Below are 21,943 nucleotides of genomic sequence, written 5' to 3'. Positions count from 1 at the left end.
TCGTAAACTCTACCAGGTCTGAAGTAGGGATCCTGGCCTTGTTCCCTCGGCCTGGGCAGCGTGAAGAGAGCCCAGGAGGTTTATTTTTCCAGAAACCTCCCTTCTCCTCCAGCAAGGCCGGTTCATAGCCAGCTCTTTGTAAACAAACGTATAACCTTTGCAAAGGTGATTTAAGGCCGTGCCTTAAAGAAGATGGTACGTGCACGGGGAGGGAGAGAGAAACTAAAAACTCGCATGAATAAAGCCGAAGGCTGCAGGCTAAGGCGGTTAAGTCCCAAGCTGTTTTTCCTTCACTTTTCCTCACCACCGAAATAAAAACAATTATTGCCATGATGCTCTAAAATTAGAACACATTTGTCGTGTTTAAAGGCAGCCACAACTAAGCTGGAGCTCGGCCATAAAAACCGAGGCAAAGCAAACAGTTGTGCCCCCGGGCCTGCCCTCTGCAACGCGGCACCAGCCTGGGACGAGAGCATCAGGCCTGGAGACTGGGGGGAAGCCCGGGGGTCCCGGGTCGGAAAGACATCGTAAAAGGGATTTAAGAAATACCACTGGATGGTTTCCGAGGGCCGGGGCACTGCGGATCGCATCACCGACACAAGCAAACGTCCCTGTGTGGGAAGTGGCTGCGTAGCAGCCGCTACCAGAAAGGTAAGCTTTTTTGTTCCATATGGCCAACATTCCTGAAATGTGCCGGTGTGTTCCAGAAAACCGGGCATTGTTAAACAAGTGTACTCCTCACACTGGTCTACAACTGCACAGAGAGAGATTTGCCTAAGTGATCAATTATTAATGACCCAAAGCCTCTACATCCCTTTGGCAAAGAGGAAAAAAGTTAAAATTTGTGACTCCGGTTCGATTATCAAAGGCAATTGCCCATATGAGGCTTTTATTCAGAAAATGCGAGTGTGGCCACCTCCCCCTGCCCAGATTTTCTTCAACTTATTTAGACACGTCTGCCAAAAAAGGTTTGGCCGGTCCCCTTAATTACGGAGATAATTGCCTTAATTCTCTCCTCACTTTGCTAATGTAGCTCTGGCTTTGAATCTTATGCTTTATCCATTAGATCATTGTAATTGGAGAAAAAGAAAAAAACTAGGTTATGACCCAATGAATCCGAGCCTAGCCTTTTTTAACAATATCGGAAAGAGTGAAATGAATATATACACATATATATATGTAATGAATATGTACAGTTATGTAAAATTTATATAAAAGATATAATAACATATATTTTACATCTATATTCAATCATATACGTGAAGTTAAAACAGCCTTGGGAGAGAGAAATAGGCTCACATTTGCAGGCAGAAATTTTGAAATTGCTTAAAGAAGGAAATCAGTTTCCTGTTATGTAAATATTTCATCGCACTTACAAATAACTTAGTGTTCCACTATGGATCTGCTTTTTCACAAAAAAAGAAAAAAAGAAAAGCTAAGACTGAGGGATGTATGGGGTACGAGAACAGAGAGTTCAGATTCTGCCTTCGCTGTTCTACGCAGGTCCTCGAGGACTGGCCCTCCGTGGCAGTGAATGCTCATTCCCTCTCCTGCCTTCCACCGCCACAAGGTGAAGGGCGAGTTCCAGCCGGAGATCCAAGAGACAAGGGCTGTCAGCCCACCAACCTCTTGTTTGCAGGATAAAGGCACAAACTGCTGGTTTTTCGTGAGGACCCCATGGCAATTCTGGGAGAAGAACCAGCTTTCGTTTTAATGCTATTGTAAAATGTCTAGAGATGCTTAGCTATAAGGCACTATAAAAGTTTAAGATATTATTGTTAAAAGGACAGAGCAAAGCTATTCGTGGCAAAGGTTCAGCTGAGTGCAGAGAGATAGGGGCTTAAAAAAGTGAGAGAGAGAGAGAGAGAGAAGTGGTGTGAGAGAATCCAGGAGGGTTTTGTTGTTTCTGTTCATGTTGTTTTGATTTTCATTTTCAAGCCTTTATGTCAACAGATTTATAAGAGATAGAAGAGACAGTTATTTGAGGTGCCACGGGGAGGGCTCTCCCATCAGCTGGGCTTTGTTCGAGAAAGGTTGTAGTTCAGCTGAACCAAAGAGCATAAAAATACACATTCAGAACAATCAAAGAAAGCAAGATCAATTTATTAACCAGTCAGGAGAACATCTTTTTCTTAGTTCTGGCCCTTAAGTCTTTCAAACTTTGCCTGACTCCATGGAAATACTGTTTGGGGGATTTTTCTTTTACCACCTTTTCCCCCCCAGATACCACGCCCATTTTTTTCTGGGTAATAGATTCAGATTCAAAAGCCTCTGGTAATGAGCAGCTGTGTTTGAATTTTCAGTATCATTCCCTCAACAAATGCTTACTGCATATATTCTATCTGGAGATACTGGACTGTCTCCTGAGGATAAAATACTGAGTTAAAGTGAGATGTGCCTGCCCTCATGAAGTCCAAATCAAGCCAACAAAGCACACATTCATCGCATCAACACACAGGAAAATATAAAAATCTAACTGACGCAGGTGCTGTGAAGAGTACGAGGGGCTATAAGCTCTGAAATCAGACATACAGTCCAGCCAAGGAAAGATTTCTCAAGAAATAGTATAAGTATTACTTACCAAAAACTCACTATAAACTATTATTCAGAGCTGTTAGATGTAATTTTTTGCTTCAACCCTATGGGAGACAGAGATTATCTATGATTATTCCTGCTCTAGAGATGAGAAACCAAGACAGAGACTATCAAGTCAAGATCTGAACTTGGAAAGGGCTAAGCCAAGATAGGCAAAGTTATGCTGTGCACCCAAGCATCCCCCGAAGGTGAAAGGGTATTTCTTTGAATAGGAATCATTGGTGGCAGGTCCAGGCCATTCCACAAGGGCAATTTTCCTCCGCCAGTTGCAAAACATGGTCTGATTTCAAGAATAATGCGAGTGGGGGTACCTGGGTGGCTCAGTGGGTTAAAGCCTCTGCCTTCGGCTCAGGTCATAATCCCAGGATCCTGGGATCAAGTCCCGCATCGGGCTCTCTGCTCAGCAGGCAGCCTGCTTCCTCCTCTCTCTCTGCCTGCCTCTCTGCCTACTTGTGATCTCTGTCTGTCAAATAAATAAATAAAATCTTAAAAAAAAAAAAAAAGAAAAGAAAAGAATATGCAAGTGTGGGGAAAATCTCAGGATTGAAGAAGTATAGTAGTATATTTACTGAGTCCTTACTTGAAACAGATGTGGACTCAATCTGCACCTATTAACTCATTTAAACTTCATAACAAGCCAAGGTAGGTATTACTTATATGCCCAATTCATAAAGGGGAACAAAGAATTTAACATCTTGTCCAAAACGCGGATCTTGGCACAAAACTGTGATCTGCACCCTGATACTTCCCAGCTGTCAGGCATTATAATACACGGTTGAAGAGAGAAAATTTTAGAAGCCATTTACTAGAAGCAAAGCAAAACCCAAGTCTACTGAGGGGTTTTCGTCTACCCTAATTGGGGGGAAAAAAAAAAAAACTGGGGATTTTGTTCAATGCTTTTTTCACTTGCTCTACATAGACTCAATCCAAATCTGTGTTTATTTGTAATTGTCACCTACATTTCAGGTCTGGATTGGAAACATTCCCCAAAGGGAGAGATTTAGCTGGTAAAATATGGTTAATTTTTCTCAGTGGGAATTGTTGCAATGATGATACAGAATTAGAGAAGGAGAAATACCTTCTCATTGCTGCCAAGAAGATGACCTTGGTCTAAACTCCAAGAGCACACTGCCCAGTAGTTGATCTTCAGAAAGGGAGGAACAGAGCGTGCCCAGATGTGGATCTTCCATGAATTTCTCCTGTTGCGGAATAACGTATATTTGACTCCACTGTGTCCAGCCTCTAGCAAGCCATCCCTTTTCCGGACATCTATCCTTCTGTCTGGGTCAAGTGTAAAGGTACTAAGGAGGTTATGCAGATCCAGGACACACTCCTACGAGTTTTGGACAGCTTCTGCCCCTTCACAATTCCAGCCTACCGTTCCCGTTACTATGAAATGAATACTTACATCCTTCAGTTAATCTGTGCTCCTCTGATTAGATCCTGATGACAGGATGATACTAGCCGGCAAGAAGAGCCTCGCTAAACATGAAAAAACAGTTTTCCTACTTTTATTTCAGACCCCACTGCACCTGATGCATTCAATCTCAAACCAAAGTTGAGACTTGTGAGGTTAAATTCCATTTCTTTTCAGCCCAAATCTGACATCCTTTTACAGATAAAAATAAGGTTTTAAAGACAGTTTTAAAGAACAGTCATGGGAGGTTTTTTGGACACCAAAAATGTTTTATTAAAAAAAAAAAAAGCTCAATGAGTTCAGTTTAAATGAATCAGAAACATATGGGTCAAATTTTCCTTAATATACACTTGGGCTTAAAAATTAAGGGAAAAGTACTAGGAAAAAAAATTCTCTCTAGTTGTGCTGAAATAAGAACATTTGGAAAGAACTTGCTCACATTTGACAAGTTTAAAGTAGAGCAAATTTCACCCATCTCTCGGTGAAAAAAAGCCTGGGGGCCCCCTGTCACCGTCAGGGAAAGGGTAGAGCGTCGCCATTGGAGGATGCTGCAGAAATGAATGCACGTGGCTTTTTTTTTTTTTTTCTCTCTTCCAGAACTTGAACTCTTGTGTGTACATGCAATTATTTCATTCTGGTGAAAAAGGATGGAGATGTACTCTAAAAACATTCTGACTTGGCTTCTCATGGAGTATTAAAAGCATACCATACAGGCGCAGACTCAAAGTTTGGAGGTTTAACCCCAGGGAGAGAAAATTATGGTTCTCTCCATTTATCCATGAACTCTGCAGCTGGTTAACGCTGCTCTCTGTTAGTAATTACACTGAACAGAGGAGGGACTTTTTAATTTTTTTTTTTAATTTTGACCTGCAGTTAAACAAAATTTGCTTGTTTTATTTTTGGTTAAAAAATGATGAGCCAGCACCAACCCCAGTTTCACCCCAGAGCTGTTGATTTTCCCCCTCCTTCGTAATTTGTTTCAGACTATGAGCGCAGAGTCCGATTTTAGTGGGAAACGTTCGCTGCCAAGACCTTCGGGGGTTTTATCTGCAGTTTATTTTGTTAACTACAAGTTTTAGATTGTTGTGGAGTTTTTTTCTTCTTTCCTTTCAAACTTTGCAACAGGAGAGTTCATCTGCTGCTGTTAGGAAACACACGTAAAGCAAAAGAAAGGGAAGGATGGTTGAAAGTAAGCCAGAAGTGTCACCAAAGGACTCAAACCCATGGTAGTTATAAAGAGGGATAATAAAATAATACAAATGAATTCACTGTCTTAAGGATTTAGAGCATAGTCCACACTCCACTCCCACTTTCCCCTTGTAATTCAAATTTAACACTAATAAACGAGAGGAACTAAAGATAATTGGGTAGAATCAAGCATTACATATCAGGCATTTCACTAGCTGACCCAGCTAAGCAACTGAAACTCAATGCATCTTAACTTATGCGTTCAGAACAAAAAACAATGGTTCATGAGGTGGAAAGAATGCTCTACAACACCCCATTGCCCTGGCTGGTATTTATAAAATTTTGGCAAAATTTCATAACAAATTTTAAAATAATGTGAAAGTGGCCTGTTTCCGGTTTTGACCCTGCACCATGCCTCTCGCGAGGATATTGTGGTCGGGGCAAGAGGCCAAGATTTTTGCCTGGCAATGGCAGTGGAACAGACAGGCTCTAAGAATCCTCACGTTTCTACAGTGCTCCCTTATTTTATGTTTCCAGGGGAACTTCCATATACAACCTTCCGGTCTGTCTTCACCCCAGGCTTGATAGACCAAACTGCTTTGATTTTCTTGGTGATGAAACCAAATTAAGAGAGGTGATAGACATACTTAGTAAGGATGACTGTTGAAATTGAACCCCACTTTTCTGTCCCTTACAACCAAAGAAGTTTCCCTTGGGATTCAAGCGTGGAGTAACTTACTGCAACCCCTTTCTCACCCTCTTTCCCCCTCTTCTCTATAGGGCTCCTGTTGTCCCTCCCCCACGATTCCATGGGATTCTGTGTCTTCCCAAGAGTACCGCTAGAATAATGGCAGACCTGACTGGATATGCCACAGCAAACAATTAATCTGAGGCTGACCCACCATTCCATGGACATGTAAAGCTCCAAATTCGCTGATCAATATTTTCTGAAAAAATGGAAACAAACTATCTCATTTAAAGGCCAAGGTGAAAAATTCAGGCTAATGACAAATTTAGCTGCTATCACTAAAATTTCCGAAGTAAGCTAGCCAACCTATAAAATATAGCTGTATATATACATTCATTCATGATGTAATTTATTGGTAAAAATGTATGCTTTGCCCACTCTTTGAATGGCAACGCATCTGAAGGAAACACAGCTTTCCTAGAAAGAATAAAGGCTTTGAAGCAAGAAAGGCCTGGGTTGGTATCTGTTTCTACTATTGAATAGTTGTCTGACTTTCAGCCTGGTGTTTCACTCACTGAAACTTAGTGTCCTCTATAAAGCTGCTCATTGAATCTCAGACGATTCTTATGAGGATTGAATTAATCACACATGCAATACATACATAAAATGTTAGTCTCTTTGTCAAATGCTGTTCCAAATATTTTAACTCACTGATGCTTCAGGACCTCATTCTCCAGCTTTGGTTTTCCAGATGTAGTTCTGGTCTGTAGCTGTATCTGTGCATCTGTCTCATGACCAAATTAATTATGGACTAATTTGCATGAAATGAAATGGCACAGCATGGGGTAATGCTGTGACATGATTTGTTTGTCTTCCTACAGGAGACCTGCCCACCCACTGGTGGATCATGATGAGGATGCAGGAGAGTATATAGTATATAAATAGTAAGTATATAGTATATATAGTATATAGTATATATATAGTATATACTATATCTATAGATATCTATAGATAGAGAGAGTATATATACTATATCTATATATACTATATAAATAGTATATTTAAATTCTTTAAATTCTTTAAATATACTATTTCTGGGACGCCTGGGTAGCTCAGTCGGTTGGGCATCCTACTCTTGATTTCAGCTCAGATCATGATCTCAGGGTCCTGGGATCGAGTCCCACATTAAGCTCCGTGCTTAGCGGGGTGTGTGCTTGGGATTCTCTCTTGCCTCTCCCTTGCCCCTTCCCTTAAAATAAATAAATCTTTAAAAAATATATATCTATCTATACATATATATACACAAATGTATACATACTATATACATATATACATGTATATACATGTGTGTGTGTATGTGTATATATATATACACATACACACTATTTCATTTAATTCTTTCAACACCCTAGAATGGAGAATTAAGCAATTATATAATTACACAGCAAATAGATCAACTATTTATATAACCAAACTCAGTAATTAGGACTGAAAACATTATTAACTGAGTTTGTAAATGAATCCTTCAGGTATTTATCTTAACTCCCGGCTTCTTTCTCTTCCCTGTAAATTATCAGCCTAGGATAATTTATTCGGTTACCTTAATTGGCATTACAGCCCAACCAGATAATTTAGATCTAAATTATTCACATTATCTTTCAAATTATCCCAACATTCAAAGGACATTCCCACTTCTCCTTGCCTTTATGCATGGGGTTTTATCTGCAGCAGGGTAACCTGCCTACTGTAAAAGTGGGAGCATGTGCTTTGTCTGGACTCTCCCATCTTGGGGTTGGAAGAAGGTAAAACAGAGTTTTCTAGTTTTAAAAACTAGATCAGTAGCCTTGGTGACTGATATGCAACATCAGATATTCTGGGGCTTTGAACCAAAGGGACTTCTGGGGGTTTAGATGTAGGATTATTTCAGGATCCTAAAAAACTGAAAACTTGAGTGAACTGTGTTTTGTAGTTGCCCTGAAAAGTGGGGGGAGATGTGTGCACATATGAGGATGAAGGGGCATTCTCCTACAAAATAAGGAGAATCATCTATTTTGGATGACTTTAAATAGTTTCTTTCAAAGCTAAATGTCATAATACAATTATAGAAGAGAAAAAACAAAGTAGATCTAAAATTGTTAAAATTGAAATAACTCCCTATAGACTCATCATTGTCATGTAATATTCCCCCACCAAATTCTTTAATTATCTGTTCAGATTTTTTTTATTCTCGATATATACTGCATTTAATATAAAAGTAATACATACATGGATATTAATACTCCTTTGAACCAAAAAGCAAGTGGCAGAATATCAAAATACATTCATAAAGGCAATGGGGATTTCATATATAGGGTATCCTTCAAGAATTGAGTAGAGCTATAACCGAAGCTGCAAAGACACAACAACAAACATATGTCTTATGCAAAATAAAAGTGTGATTTCCTACAATTGATCTTAGAAAGCACTAGAATCACAGCAGCTTGGGACTTTGGACAACATTTTGCCGTTTCACGGTTGTGGTTATGAGTATTTCCAGGTCAGACCTATTTTCTAGATTCAAATGATGGTCTCCGTCTACCATTTGGCTCCAGGATCCACTTAACTTGAGATAGACGGTGATTTCTTCTAGAAGCATGCAAACTTAGGAGGTTTCCCCCAAGCATACCAGGTGCATGACACAAAGTGGTAGGAACTGGGCCAAGAATTTAATATAGAATTGCTACGTTTTCTCCTCTTCTCCTAACTGTATTTTTCTTACAACACTAAACCACTGAAGGTTGGGGATAAAGGAATTCCAGACCTACCCATTTTAACTTGTTGTAAATTGGATCAGTTCAGCCAAATTTTCTTATATATGAGAACAGATGGTATGATATTTTATCATAAAATGACTTTTCCTTAGCTTTACAGTAAAAAAAAAAATTAAAAAAATCCAACCCCAAATGACAGTATATTTTTCACAGACCTGTGACCTGTTATAATCTGAGCTTATTTCAGCTCCCTGACCTAATTTGTGGTTGAGTATGGCTTCTTTTGTGTCTGCAGATGTACAAAATGAAAAAGTTCTTTTACAAATGGAAATACCCTTTTCTGCTTACACAATATATGTGTGTTTAAGAAGAGGGAAAAATAGTTTACCCACATTCGTAAGCAAGGTTCCAATTGTTCAGATAATGGACTTGCTACTTTACTTGTTGGCATACTGTTCTTTCATTTCAAAATTAATTATGGAACATACTCAAATGTGTACACTCTGCCTGTGTGTACACAAAATGGACATTTGAAGAAATCACTTGAATATTTCAGGCAGAAAAATACTTTATTTAAAACATATAATTGATTAAGGGAAAATGGAGAATTTTGTTTGAATTATTAAGAGAAATGTGTGCTGTTAATTTCATTTTTGTGTGGGTAGAGTCATCGTTTAAATAATTCATGTTTCCTTGTGACCAAGTTTTCTTCCTTTGCTCAGATGTACTTTACAGATGATTATAGAACCTGAACCTACAACATGTTACCATGAAAAATAAAGGCACACTCAGTGAATTTCATAATATCCTGATATTTTTATTCTTTCCTTTATGCGGTATGTTTTCTCTCAGCCTTTATCAGGTTCTGTGCCACCACACTGACGGAATTTAAAGAAATTCAAGATTTGGCTCTGTATGTATGCATGTTTCTTGTTTTCCATCTGAGAAATGGAGAATTTAGTGTTTCTCTCTCTCTCTCTCTCTCTCTTTTTTTTTTTTTTTTTTGTTGTTGTTTTTGTTTTTTTTTAACATCTAGCTTCCTTACAAGGGACTGGAAGCTGTTACTACATGAGAGTTTGAACTTAGGGCTGGGAAAGTGAAGTCAAATACAGACATCCACCTAGCATGAATTCCTTTACAACTCCTGCTAATTGGCAATTTTAGGTGGTCTTGGTAGAGAGACTAATAATTGAATGGGAGAGAAGTCACAATTCCCAAAGTGGACCTGCCTGTCCCTGAGCAGCGCCATCGTAACAAGAATGCACTGGGTTGTTTAGCTAATTTCCCCTGTATACCTCCTGCTGAGGCGAAGAGGGGATTTGAGCTTTGCTCTTGGGGTGCTGTCTGTCACCAGCACCAAATTTAGTCCCACGAAACCAAAGGAAACTATGTCAGGCCCATCTTCAAGCACCTCTTTGATTCACAGCCGATTCACAATGTTGCATGAAGGGTTTGCAATAAAGAGTAATATGTTGGGGAAATTAAATCATGAGTTGGAGCTGTTAATTACACACACATTGGTTTAAAGCTGAAGCAAATGCTTCTATCTGCCCTTTGTTGCACATTTTGCATGCCTGCCTGTTCATCTACTGCTCTGTTCGGTCTGTTTCTCTCTGATCTACCGCCCCCACCACTTCCACTACCCAATCCCAAGCGCTAACACAAATGCAAAATGTAAATTGTGGCCTAGATTGTTACTACAAGAGAGTGTGGAGAGAGATTCCAGGTTCTGTTATAGCCTAGATGTGCTGGGGACCAACACTGCTTCCTTCTGTGTTGACAAACTCTTCTCTTAACCATCACTTTCCTCTTCGGTTTTTGATCCAGATTTGTTCTTTGGCCAATCATGTACATTTCCCATGCTAATTTGCATGCGTTTTTCTTGGCGCGGAAGACGATGCCTCTATGCGCGAGACCTCCAACCAACTTATTTACGTCAAAATCTCCTTCTTCTTCTTCCCATTACAGTGTGAAGGATAATTTAGCCAACATCCACCCCAACCCCCAGCAATGAGCATCCCATCTGACTGTGTCATCCCCAAACTGTTAAGGTAGGATCGACCATAATTACATACTAAACGCACGCCCATCCCTGCCTTCAGAGAGCTCTCTATCAAAGAAGTGGTTGAGTTCTTGGGAACTCAAAAAAGAGAGAAGAGCCTGGGCCAAGGCACAGCTGGGTGAGCCCAGGTGCACGGAGGGTGAGGAGGAGGTCGCTGTGGTGAATGACTGTGCAGGATAAGGGGTGGCAGAAGCCGGGCTAAAAAGGAAGATTATGTTCCAATTGCGATAACTCTTAGACTCTAAGAATTTGGATTTTATCCAGTAAGCATCAGGAAGGAATCAATGGACATTTTTGTCAAGAGATATTACCCACTCATTTTTTTAGAAGGGGAAAAAAAAAAGTTCTGGGGAAAGAGAGGAAAGCTGTTGCACACACCAGAACAAGAGATGATGTGACCTAGTTTAAGGCAGTAGGAGTGTGTGAATGGAAAGGAGGGGCCTGATTTCGGTTAACATTTCTGAGGCAAAGGGATGGTGGTACTAAGCATTCTATTGATACAGTGGAGGGTAGAGAAGGGTTTAAAGGAGATGGGTAACGACTTCCGCAACCAAAAGAGGACAGGAAGAAGAACAGTTGTTGCCAAAGAGCATCCAAATTTTATTTTCATTGCAATGAATCTGAAATACTTAAGGATCCTCCAAGACAAGATGCCTGTAGATAGTTGAAAACTGGTTTGATAAAGTGGAGTCAGGGCTGAAGAAAAGATATTTGGGGACAATTAAGAGTCACTGGGTGGGGAGGGGCATCTGGGTGGCTCAGTCAGTTAAGTGTCTGCCTCTCAGGGTCCTGGGATCCATCCTGCATTGAGCTCCCCTCTCAGCAAGGAGTCTGCTTCTCCCTCTGCCTCTCCCTGGAACTCATGCTCTCTCTGACTCTCAAATAAATAAATAAAATCTTAAAAAAAAAAAAAAAAGAGTTTGGACTCACCTACAGACAGTGCAGGATGAACAGAGCTGGGATGGGGAGAAGGGGCACCCTTGATTGAATCAGATAAGAAACTAATTAAAAAGAAAATCAGGGCAAGATGGTTGCTATAAAATCCAAAAAGTGAACTTGCCGCTGAGGGACAGGAGTTCTGACTCCATAGCTCACCAGCAAGGAAAGCAGTACCTCTTCTGACAGTATTTTCCTCCCCAAAAGCTGCTACAGCCCAAAACAGGCTTTGGAAGTCTGTATTTCAAAGTTCCCGTTTTAATTGGGAGAGTGGCTGCTTTTTAAATGAGCAAAATAAAAATGGGGATTTTTTCCAGTTCATACATGTTATTCAGTCCTTGAGAATGTGCTCAGCCATGAATTGAAGGAAAAATGTTCTCAGCTTAAATAAGAAATAGAATTATCTTGGTTTTGTGTTTCATTTAACAAACATGAACCTGATCTACGTTGTTGGGATCTTTTGTTTTTCTTCCTGATATGTATTTCTTCTTTTATTTATTTGTTCTTAGCTTTGGAATTCTGGTGACTATTTACTGTGACTGATGAACATGAAATGAGAAAATCATTGCTTAGGCTGGTACTGAGAAATACGGTATCTACCTATGGTAGATACTTCTGTTCTGAAACTAATGGTTTATTTATTTAGCTGTTCATTTTAGGAACATGAAAAGCATGTTTTAAAAACCCCCAAATTAGCCTTGGGAACAGATGAATAAATATGAAAACAATTTATCCCTTTAACAGCCTCATAAAATATGTTTTCATTATACTAACTGACCCTGATAAATTCAATAGCCATCAGTTAAGTCTATCCATCATCCTTGAGAAGTATATCCAAATGTTTGCTCATTTTCTGATCCTCAATGAGCCTTGGTCACAGGATGATTATTAATTGTGACATCTCATGTGTAATGCTTCTTGGCTTTCATTTTTAGAAAGAAAGGCAAGGTAGATCTTTCCACTTCAAAAAAGGAAAAAGCCTTTTGTGATCTTACTTCCAGGCATTTTCCAAAATTTGTCTCAAGCTCCTTTGGTTTCTCCTGTTGAGTTTCTCAAGATTCTTTCAACGGCCCCTTTAAGTACTTTTTACTGTTACAGATTAATGTAACCATTTTGTTTCCTAAGGAGGAAGCTCCACGCATGGGCTTGGCTCTCATGTAGTAGAGGCTGCAGTTGTGACTTGGGGCATGTCCCTGTCAGTTGAGATAGGCACCTCCTTCCCTGGGTATGCCCAGGGGATAGTGTAGGACATGAGATGTCTTCTTTTTTTTTTTTTTTTTTTTAATTCCTCAACTCTGCCTTTCAGGAGGACTAATGCTTAGGGTAGATGAGGGCAAAGAGGAATGTTTTTAGTTGCTTAAGAACCTTCAGATTGCCTCTGAAAGTGAGTGCATCAGTCAGGACCCTGAGAAGTGGATAATCTTATGGCCAGAGCCTTGTAGCCACCCTGAGTCAGTCAAGCTGGCCGACTTAGGGCCCATCATGGACAACATTCCCCAGTTAGCAGATATTTACGAATACCTAAGCATGCCTGATGGGCAGGCATCCCAAGAGAGCCTTTCCAGCCATTTCTGGTTCTTCATTTGATAGCCTGTCACATGGTTTTCTCTTCCTCCCCTCCCCCATGGGGCATTGCTGCTCCGATCCCTAAAACCAGGAACACGTGCTCTTGTTTGCACATCTGGCCTGGGCAAGCCTGGCTCCAATTTAAAAACCTACATGTTGGTCCAATTCCATTATTGGACAAGGAAATTCTGTTAACTGGCGGGCTCATTTGCATGTCATTACCCAGAATGCCTACCCAGCCCACAGATGTTTCCCAGGCGTGGGGTGGGAAGAGAGTGGGGGAGAGGTGATGGTTTGGAAACAAACAGAGAGATTTGTGTATATGTTACTCAAAATTCTTTCCCCTCTGTTTTCTATCAAGAAACAAAATGTAATACAAAGTTATCAATTTTTACCTAGCTTAGAGAGAAAGTTTTCACCTTATTTTTGGGAAATTAAAAAAAAATAGAAACCAGAAAAGCTAACCACCAAGTAATGATCTCTTAATTGATAGAGGTAAAAGAAGAGAGGATAACAGATTGCCATACCATATTTTCAATATTTGCCATAGGATTCTTTTTTCCTTGGGGATCAAAACACTTTTTTGTTGTTGTTGGTTTTTGTTTTTTTTTTTTTTTGGTTTGGTTTTTTTAAGGGATGCCAAAGAGTGGAGGGTCTCAGTGGGACTAAATTTTTATAAAAATGACAGCCTGCTTGGAAGGCTTTTAATAGGATAAGTGGCAGTCACATCATTCTTGTCTTCAAAACTGAGCTCATTTTTAGTCACAACGTAAACTTCTCTGTTGTTTTCTGAAAAATATCTAAAGAAGTCTGGGCAACAGCTGCGAAACTGGGCTTTTTGCACACACAAAAAATGACTACTCAGAATGCCCAGAGTTAAAGTTTTCAGGGTTGGTTTTTTTGTTGCTTTTTGTTTTTTGTTTTTTTGCTTACATTTTACAAAAGGAAGGAATGCTTCATTCACAACAGAGGGGCAAAAAAAAAAAAAAAAAAGAGAGAGAGAGAGAGAGAAATGAAATGAAATGAAATATAAAATAAAGATAAAGTAAAATAAAAAAAATAAAATAAAAACCATAATTGCTTTGGGGAACTGAAGTTAAAACGCAGGTGTTTTGAGGGGAACATAAACATTTTTTCCTAAATGAGGCGTTGAGGGCTGGGAGAAGGGCAGTAAAATTAGTGGAATTACTGCCTGATTTTAACCAGATGATTGCTGCAGTTGGACACCAGCGAGTTTTCATTAGGGACTCTAATTTACAAGCCATTCAACACATTCCAGTGGAACACAACTACTCCCCCAGGTCCTAAAGAATGCCAGCTCTCCCACTTTATGGCAGAGATGCCGAACTACAAGGCTGTTAAAGGCCAACAGGACGACAGATTGGAACACAAACTCCAGGAACCGGTGATGATCACACTGTCTCCCCGAAAGAGATGGTCCCAGGGAACCGACTTCTGACGAACAGGCAACTCACGCACCGATCACAAACATATGGTCACTAGGTGTGTGCGCAGACTGAACGGAGTTTCAGATGTTCCTGTGATCCTCCAACGTTGTGTGTTGGCACGTACCAGCATGGATGCTCCTCTGATTTGTGCCTGTAAGATGATGTCTAGCCTTGTTTCCTTCAGCACGTAGGATTTCCGAGCGTGCAGTAGCATTTGATAAATCACCATCTAACATTCCACGGTATCTGTATTCATCTTTGGAGTCAGGAATTCTGTGGTCTACATCGCATGTGTTGCACCTGGGCAGCTCACGTATTTTTATTGTAATATGTTGGCCCTTAACCTTGGAAAGCTATGTGGCAAGGTCAGGATTTCAAACTCTGTTCGTCCCAAACCTACTCTAACCTCACCAAGGTCAACAAGGTGAGAAATTGGGCAAAATGATCCCAAATCAAACCCATCTCATAAGGACGAGCCCGCAGTGCCTTTCAGCAGAGCATCAAGGGCATTATTCCATAACGCAGAAACAGACCAAGCAGGCCTACAGCGGCTTAGATCTTGAACATTCTCGAATGGAGGTTGGGCATCGTTAAGGCATTAGAAGTGAAACCTGCACCAAGTGAGCTCAGCGTTAAGTGGAAGAGATGGCTGAGCTCAGACACATGAATCCTTCTAGAGTCGCAACGTCTCTACAACTGTAGAAAGTCGCCTGAATTTTGGGGGTTGTAATCTACTTGCTGAGTGCAGATTAGACTTGGCCGTAACATCGGCAATAGTTGATACTGTCCATTTATCAAGTTGTCTACGTTGTACCTGAAAAACACCATCCCTTTGCTGTCCTGCAGGTATCCAAATGTTTTGTGATCATCTGGACTTTACCATTCCCACTTATCTTTTCTTTCCCAGGCTGGTAGAGGGTGATAGAGACTGTGCCATACAGAATGTTAGCCCTAGTGTTTGTTTATATTTCAGCAGCATGGGATTTTTTATTGTGGTTAAAACTTAGTTAAGGGTTATTTTGCACATCCAACAAGCACTTCTTTGCTAAATTGGCCAAAAAATATATTAAACAGCCAATGGAGAGCCTCAGATGGGGTGACCAAACCTCATAGCCTCATTTTTAAAAACCTCTATCTCGAGAGCCACTACTAGAAGAAATAAATATTTAACACATACATTGATAGGCCATTGAAGGCACAACATTACTTTCTGTAATTCAGGACTGAGAATGATTTGTTTCATTTCGTTTTATGTTGTGTTGCGCTGAGAGAGGATTAAAAAAGTTTTTCATTTTTTGTTTTATTATTATTTTGTTTCTAATTCTATACAGAAACCAAGTTTTTCATTTTTTGTTTGTATTATTATTTTGTTTCTAATTCTATACAGAAACCAAATAATTTGTCTTCTGATCACATAAAACTAATGAATCATCATCTTTCACAAATTCATGAAAATCTAATTTCTAGCTCATGGTTATAGAATCAGACAATTGTGACTTTTATATTTGCCTGTAAAATTGTAACGTTTAGTGAAAAAAATCCTAGGAAGTGATTTAGGGAGATATCACATTTACCACAGACAACGCAAAGAATCTCATTGCCTTGATCAAAAAATTATCAGATGTCCATTTTACTTAACACTAATTAAAGGGTCTGGCCTCTCAAAGTTCTTTTCAAGCACCAAGAAAAGTCCCAGAATATCCTGTGGAATGTTTTTTGATTATTCCTTTTTCTGGAAACATTTTAAAAATGCTTGCCAAGACTTCATCTGTGTTGAACTTGGTGCCTCTATAAGATTTCATTTAGCCAAAATATAAATCCAAGTTGCTCATTACAAAAGTGAAAAACAAAATCAAGAACTTTGAAATAATTGGCATTCTCTTTGTCATTTCAACAACTGTACCATGAATTAAGTAGTGACGTAGCTGTTAAGAATTCTGTATTTTACATTTCAGCATAGCTATATCAAAAACTGTCCAACTTAGTTTTCTGTGAGTAGGGATGCCTGGAGGAGCAGGAGGTAGGAGTTAGGAAGGTGACTGAAATTTCAAAATGAAAAAATAATATTTTTTTATGTTCCATTTTTAAGGGCCTTTATATAGAATTTGTTAGATCTTTAAAAAAAAAAAAAAAAACTTGTAACCCCACCCACCCAGAGAATTGCCATTTTGGTATATATTTTTCTGGATTTTAAGCTCTTGCTTTCATGAAAGTTATGCTTCTGGGTAACAGTGTTTGCTCCTTTTAATTTAATGGTGTATTTTACCATTCAGGCAATGGTAAAATACCATAGTATTTTTACCACACCAGAAGTATATCACCTTATCGTGAAAGATTCTTTTGAACTAGGATTTCTAATAACCAAAAGCTATTCCTTTTATGCGTGAAATCCATCATACTGTGTTGAACTTTGTGTTTTTTTTTTCTTTTTTGGATTTTCACTATTATAAATAACACCATGTAATGGGAAAATACATTAGAACAGATATTTTACATGTAATCTTTATTTATACTTCTAATTATGTCCTTAGGATAAGTATAAAAATTTGAATTTTTAGGTAAAGTACACGCACTTGCTTAAAGCTCTCGAATCCTTCTGACAAATTGTCCTTCAGAAACATGGTACTCCACCAATTTTCACGCTCATCAGCAATGTCTGGAAAAGTATTTTGGTCCACGTAGGGCTTTTTAAAAATCTGTCTGTTCACTCAGAAACCGACCAAAGCTTTAGAAATATCTTCTCCGCAGAATAGGCTGTCAATTATATTTGATCAATCGTTATTTATCGTGTGCTTACTCTTGGGTCGAGCTGTCCATTTATGTAGTCCATTTGCTCCATGTACATCCCTGAATGTGATGCAGGCAAGAACCCCATGTCACATACCCGGTCCTCATCACCAGGCTCTAAGACATGAGAGGAGAAACTGCCTGCTTCATGTCACACGCATATGACGTATCAAAGCCTGACCTTGAACCATGATCTGTTTTCCTTCAAACTCCAAGCTCTTAACGCAGTACTAAACCACCCACTTCTGTCCTGTTCTGATAACTACTGATGAACCAAGAACTGAATATTTTGCTCTACCACACTCTTTAGCTTGTCCTTGCACTGGCTCCTAACAAGGACAAAGATGCTCTTTCTAGAATGAATGTCAAAAGGCTAATCTACTCAATCTGTAGACTCATGTTTTCACACCTTCTCCATTTTTGCTTCAGCCAGGGCACGAGCTATGTCTGGGTTCTGTTCACACTTAACAAGGACTGCTGAGCACACAGGACCGCAGGAGAAACAAACACACTGAAGGGGCTTTTGCCAACAATGCTCTCTGGGCTGCGGGAAGAAAAACACCACCACAGGCAAAGAAATGTCTCGCCTGAACACAAAAATGGAACTTCCCTTTCCTCTCCTGTTTTTGAAACCCATTCGCCCTGTGGCACAGTGAGGATTCAAATTTTACCCAAATGTATGTGCAGCTAGATAGAATATGCGATTATTGGGATTTGATTTTCAGGTCAACCACAAACCTGGATGAGCTCATGTTAGTCCAGATGCATTATCTCCTAAATCTTCCGGAAGGGGCTTGTTTAGTGGCACGGAGCATGGAAGTACCTTCCTGGGAAGAACAGTAACAGCCCTTTCTAAACCCCACTCTGCCTGCGAAGGAAAAAGCTCACCTACCTCCCGTGTCAGGGCAAGAATCAGAATTCCTCTCAAATTCTTGAAACACTGCAAAGTAAAGACGGAGGATAACCCTCAATATGATTCATCCTTGAGTAAGTAAAAAAAAAAAAAAAAAAAAAAATAGAATTTATTGTTCCAGAAGGAAAATGATAAACAATTTTAAATTCCAAAGGCACGGGAATGTTTTTAGCTTAATAACCCAAAAGAGTCTGGCTTCTGGCAAGAGCTTAGGGAATGTACATGTAATCATTAAATCTAATTAATTTAATCATCTGAGTAACAGGGTATTTAAGAAAATAGACAAAGTCATCAACTGCAAAAGGCATTTGCCACCTAGAAGACGATATAATATGTGGACAATTAGTTTTCAAGCTGCAAAGATTCCGTGGTCTATTTTATGAATAATTCTTAACATTGCTTCATTTGAGTCTCTGCATCTGTAAAGAAAAAAAAGCATTCATTCAACAAGAATGTCATTCCACAAGAACTTTTTGAAAGGCAACCTTTTGTATTCGTGGTTCCTGCACTCAAGTATCCTATAATTGTGTGGACTGCAGCATTATTGAAGATATTTTAGGGGAGACAAGTAACTTGTGGTAAATGTCCTAAGTTATTCAAATGTAAGATTCATAATGAACAAGTCTTCAGGAAGAGTGTGGTCCAGGATATCGCTGAGCCTCGCAGTTTTTTTCTCAGTTTTGGTTCCTTCAGGGTGGGACTAGCTGATCTCCAAGCTCCCTTCACGTTCTTATCAAATGTGATTTTAAATATTTCCTGAAAAATCACATTGTGTCGAAGTGCTGACCTGGATACATCTCAGATCTTTCCTGATTTGAAAAGCAAAGCAAGATAGAATCATGAAGTACAAAGGTTTTGTGGAACTTTTTAAAGATTAGCCAAGAAGACGCCCTGGTCATTCTTAGAGCAGTAATGTCTCCCCAAGGCTTCTAGTAGCAAGCTGCCTTCTCCCAAAAGTTCCTGATTTTGAGGATTTGTATCTGATAAAACCTTTCTACTGTTCCTTTTCTTTTCCTTGCAGACCCTTTTGCAGTGGGTGTACTCCTTTTGTTCTGCTAACTCACTCTTCAAAACTTTGTTTTTAAAGTGTCATATTAACTACCTTTTGGGTGTGTGGGGATGTGTATTCGGCACACTGCTGAGCTCAGCTTGATTGGATTTGATCATGGCCTAAATGGCCCATTCATTTAAATCAACGTGGGTTTATTGAACTTTACAATGACATCCTTGCAGTCCACACATCAGACAGCCCATTAGAGTTATTACCCTTCCCAGGGCATAAAATAGATCAGTATTAGTTAAGTTAGTGTCTTCCAGTCTATACTAGGTCATTGCAATTCAAGCCTTCCATCTGATTTTTAGAGTCCTTTCCAAGTATTTTTCCTATTCCCACTTTTTATTCACTTCCCATTGTTCTGTTCCTCTCAATTTCTTCTGAATCCACTCTCTCTTGCTCTTACTTTCAATTTCTCTTTTGTTTTTTTTTTAAACAAAAGGATTTTTTTTTATTCCGCCATCACGCATGTGTAATAATACATTGCATTTGTTATATAGTCTGTTACCTAGAATCCCCAACTTTATTTTTTTTAAGATTTTATTTATTTATTTGATGAGAGAGAGAGAGAGAGATCACAAGTACACAAAAATTCAGGCAGAGAGAGGAGGAAGCAGGCTCCCCATGAACAGAGAGCCCGACGTGGGGCTTGATCCCAGGACCCTGAGATCATGACCCAAGTCAAAGGCAGGGGCTTAACCCAGTAAGCCACCCAGGAGCCCTGAGAATCCCCAACTTTAAATCAAGATGCAAATACCTGCCTCTGGGGTTCGAGGCTCTTTACAATCCAAGATAACTCAAATTTCCAATGGTATTTCAAGATAATTTCTTCCACTTTAGTCATAGAGGCTCCTTGTTTTACATAAAGTCCTCTACCTGCAGAGCTCCATTCATGATAGTTCCCCACCCTACCTGTCATCTTTTTTCTCTCTATCATCCTTTTATCCTCACCAAGCTTCTAAACTCAAATCACAAAGCTGATCACCTACGTCCAGGAGGGAACAACCTATCCTCTGTGTTCTTATGAAATTTTTTGTTTTGCCGGTGAGATACTAAGTCAACCACTTTTTGCATTTTCATCTTGATGTCTGGTTTCTTATTCCAGGCAACAGAGTATACCCTTCCCAAGATTATCCATTGGAAAAACCGGTATTCGAATATTCATCAGGCTGGTTGCAATGCCCATGCTCTTTCCAGTTATCATAAAGAGAAAATACAAAAGAAGAATCCTGAGAATTTGGAGACTAATTTTAAGGGGGTAGAAAGAGAGAAATGAACATCATTAACAGAAATAAAGGAGACTTTTTATTAGTCTTTGGGTTAAGCTCATCCTTAAGACTGGTGTGTATAACCGTGGAACCCTCAAGCAGACATACCCACTGGGAATTTGGAAATTTGTGACCAGAATTCAATAATGATAACAGGCCCAGATATATAAATTATGAAGTCATAATAATGAAAATCATGAGATTTTAACTTTTGTAATTGGTCCTAGAAAGTTATCTTCCAACTCCTGTATTTCCTAAAAGACATATATATATGGAAGCCAAATGTGAGAAAAAGATATAGTTATTGAGAAAGAAGGAAGAGCAGAGGATTACACTTTCTAAGAAAATCTATAATTTGGGAGCATACAGAAGAAAAAGAGTCAGAGGAAGGAAAAAAGACATAGAAAACCAAGACAGCTTGGAATCATGGCAACTATACTTTATTGATATTAATATGGATTCTGTCACCTGACCCTATTTCCAAATTCCAAGTATCTTGTGTCTACAGATCAAGATAATCACCAGTAGATGCCACTATAAGTTTCAGAACCCTTATGCAAATCGTTATCTTTTGACAATGACTATCAGGGAGTCCACTACAGATCTTTTAAGTGCCAAGAGTGCTTTTGTAAATAAAATTAACTTATTGAACTATTTCCCCAGGTATTGGAAACCTTTATAGTATTTAAAGCTACTAAGGACATTAGAATATTAATTTAACAATAAATAAAATGGAAACGTATTCCAAATTTAACCATTTTGTGCTATTTTCAATATTTCAGTAACTTTTCAGGACCATTCTTACATACTTTCAGCCATGACAGTCTTTTTGCCTCTTTACCCTGAATCAAAAGCATCTGAGAATATGCGCACTTTTGTCCCATCCCTAATATCTTTCCCAACATTTGACCCTAAAGCTTTTTTGGTGTTTGGAAATCTGGAAATACATTTTTGTGGTCCTTGACAATCTTTCCTGAAAATTACCAGCTCTAGTTGTTTCCTCCAGACACTAGGTTGTTAACTGGATGCTCATTAAAATATCTTTAATACTGAGGCAGTCTTCTATAGGACCGGTGGCAAAGAACACAAGATAGCAACAACTCTACTTGTCTACTTGGTATCCATTTCCCTCTTTCTTCTTACTCAAAGAACACTGAATTTGTTTTCAATAGGTTCCCAGGAAAGAAACCACATTTATTAGTGTTTCTTACATATAAAGATAGCCAGGGGACAAAGTTCTTGGCCATAAAATATCAAAATAAATTGTCGAG

The 21,943-nt window shown here is 39.1% G+C and overlaps 1 long non-coding RNA gene across 3 annotated transcripts; it reads left to right on the top strand.

The window, feature by feature from the left end:
- The first annotated feature begins 436 nt into the window (after nucleotides 1–436).
- On the top strand, nucleotides 437–20,669 carry LOC309867461. Of its 3 annotated transcripts, XR_014313185.1 has the most exons (5): nucleotides 437–651; nucleotides 1,504–1,570; nucleotides 6,770–6,832; nucleotides 10,607–10,689; nucleotides 20,510–20,669. It is a non-coding gene; the product is annotated as an uncharacterized lncRNA (long non-coding RNA). The 3 variants fall into 3 exon arrangements; XR_014313186.1 differs by lacking the exon at nucleotides 20,510–20,669 and having other exon boundaries at nucleotides 10,607–11,715; XR_014313187.1 differs by lacking the exons at nucleotides 10,607–10,689; nucleotides 20,510–20,669 and adding an exon at nucleotides 9,491–9,606.
- Nucleotides 20,670–21,943: the final 1,274 nt, after the last annotated feature.

This window comes from Mustela nivalis (genome assembly GCF_964662115.1).
Source record: "Mustela nivalis genome assembly, chromosome: 6".
In the NCBI taxonomy this organism is placed as follows: Eukaryota; Metazoa; Chordata; class Mammalia; order Carnivora; family Mustelidae; genus Mustela; species Mustela nivalis.
The sequence above is the reverse complement of the archived record's forward strand: the minus strand, read 5'-3'. Positions and strand labels throughout refer to the sequence as shown.